At 43.1% G+C, this 2,884-nt stretch overlaps 1 pseudogene; it reads left to right on the plus strand.

The window, feature by feature from the left end:
- Positions 1-1,317: 1,317 nt before the first annotated feature.
- LOC124614303 lies at positions 1,318-1,435 on the plus strand (annotated as a pseudogene).
- The last annotated feature ends 1,449 nt before the right edge of the window (positions 1,436-2,884 follow it).

Genomic DNA, 2,884 nt, shown 5'->3' on the forward strand with positions numbered 1-2,884 from the left:
CAGGAAGACGTGCATATATCCTCCAGAGTTCGTAGTAAGAAAGAAAAGTTACGAAATGGGGCAGTGTCGTGTGAAACTGGGATGAATACTAATTGATGTGGGAAAGCTGAAAGTGAAGTGAATCTAACATTGTGACTATTCTTTGTGATGTATGTTGCCAGTGTGGTTTGCATGGGAGAGTAGCAAGATAGCTTCAGAGGCAGTGGGTTATGGCCGGCCGGAGTGGCCGAGTGGTTCTAGGCGCTACAGTCTGGAACCGCGCGACGGCTACGGTTGCAGGTTCGAATCCTGCCTCGGGCATGGATGTGTGTGGTGTCCTTAGGTTAGTTAGGTTTAAGTAGTTCTAAGTTCTAGGGGACTGATGACCTCAGAGGTTAAGTCCCATAGTGCTCAGAGCCATTTTTTGCAGTGGGTTATGCATGTTCCTTTTTGTACCGCTCGGTCTGGAGTAAATTTTCGTGATGATGGGCGTGAGAGTCGAAGTGTGAGATATAGCAAAAGATCTACCAACCTATCCAGAAAGTGCACTGTAGTGTTAGATAATTATGAGACCATAAGATAAAGAATCACCAATGTAAAGCCATGCCCACTGGGAGGAGTTTCTACTGTGTAATTGTTGGATAAAATGTAATGGTGTGTCTATCTTATCTTTGAATCATAACAGAATTTATCGAAATAAAATAGATGGTGAAATTAAAAAGACTGGTGGCCTTGTTCTTCGTATAGTGCGTAGTCACGATATCCAGAATTTATAACGTGTGCACCATTCACATTCAGTGTGATGGCCACGTGTTGATCAAAGCCCATAGGTGAGAAAGAAAATGTGGTATTGCCAGAGCATAGTGAACAATCAGAGTTGTGTAAATTTCTAATAGGTTTGCGTTATCCGTTTCCGTTGCGTAATATTCAAACAGGAGAATAAATCCACTCGCTTGGCAAACCACTCATCTTGCAGGCCGGACTGCTTGATGCCACATTATGAACAAGGCATGTGGGTGCCTCTCAAAGGACCACTTGATGTTTTAGGAGAAAAATGAGGTAAGTGAAAGCTACCATCCCACATAAATGCACAACTATACGGTACAGAAATATCGGTGATTCTCAGGTCAGAGTGTGACATTTGTGGAAGTGATGAAGAGCATCTCTTAAGTACGTAAGAGGAAAAGTATATTCCAGAACCGGCAGTGCAAAGGGTGGGAATAATCGGAGCCATTCATGGAAAGAATAAGCTGTTGGGAAATCAAGCAATTTTGGAAGCTGTGATTCAAGGTAGGAGCTTGAAGTACATAGTTTAAGTTTAAATTTTATAGCATCCCAGCCAACGGCCTTGCCGCAGTGGTAACCCCGGTTCCCGTCAGATCACCGAGGTTAAGCACTGTCGGGCTGGTCTAGCATTTGGATGGGTGACCATCCGGTCTGCCGAGCGCTGTTGGCAAGCGGGGTGCACTCAGCCCTTTTGAGGCAAACTGAGGAGCTACTTGACTGGGAAGTAGCGGCTCCAGTCCCGGAAACTGACATGCGGCCAGGAGAACGGTGTGCTGACCATATGCCCCTCCATATCTGCATCCAGTGACACCTGTGGGCTGAGGATGACACGGTGGCCAGTCGGTACTGATGTAGCTTACCAACACAACTACGAGGATACCATACCAATAGGAACAAGAAGGGAGGCATGAAGGGCGCCAAAAACAGAAATAACAATCATCCATTTATTGCACCATTACACACACACATAATGATATATGAGACATTATAATCGCCATACTCAAATCCATTTTGACAAACAATATGTATCACGAAGGGCACACACACAATGGAGTTTAAGAAATTACAATGGCACATCAACTCTGCCATGACAAACAGTGTGCATAATGAAGGCCACACAATTTTACCAATGTAAGAAATTAAAATAATACTAGCGTAAAATCAACTAAAATGCCTTGAAGGAAATGTTTATGAGAAGAACACGACGGGGCTGCAAGGGAGGTGGCAACACAATACTCAGGTGCACGAAAACAAACAACGGACACCAGGCCACGCCAACAACGGACACGTAAGGCATGCAACTACTCTCTCCGTTGCGGTTCCGTGCGTTCCACCCGAGTAATAGCTACCTGGAACATTTTAATACTTGGAACAGTACACCACTGATCTGCAAATTAAAAAAAAAAAACAATGATATGTGTGAGTGTTTGGGTGCTATTCTGTCATTCTACGCAACGGATTAATCTGAGATGTTCCCTTCACCCTGTGGCTCCTGCAAGATGCAATTTCCGCTCCCACACTACTACAGAAGTCAGACAGACGCTACTAACGTTCTAAAGAGAAATGCCTGAAAAACTTTCAGCAATCAATATCTTCTGGAGTCGTCCACTGTAAGGATTGACACAAAAATTCACAAAATTTCTTACGTAACTACTGGGATACTTGTGTACTGGAATAGTGCTAGTTAGTGTAGGAAAAACATGAAACTAACAAAATTATTATTTATTTTGCAAAAATTCTGAGAAATCACAATGGCACTTTTAGTTATGAACTGAACAAGCTATTTCTGGGTTCTTTTCGGAATGAGAAGTTACCTCTTAAGGATAGGATTCGCTAATGAAATTTCTATACAAAGCTTAAGGTTGTTATTGAATTGGCAGAATGGCTGAGAGCTGCGCCTAGTCAATTTGAATAATTATCCATTAGAATGTTGCTAGGTACGGTTGAGGCTGTCACATGTGAAATGCAGTGAAGTATACTGTTGTGGAGTAAATATGGAGCTCGCAAGAGCTGTACCGCACAATACCATAAGCTGTGATGAATGCTGTCTGCACCGCTCGCAGCTGACAAATAAGATAACTCTCGTTCTATCTGGATTGACCTTTGCCAATAAAACTCT

This window comes from Schistocerca americana, chromosome 4 (genome assembly GCF_021461395.2).
Source record: "Schistocerca americana isolate TAMUIC-IGC-003095 chromosome 4, iqSchAmer2.1, whole genome shotgun sequence".
In the NCBI taxonomy this organism is placed as follows: Eukaryota; Metazoa; Arthropoda; class Insecta; order Orthoptera; family Acrididae; genus Schistocerca; species Schistocerca americana.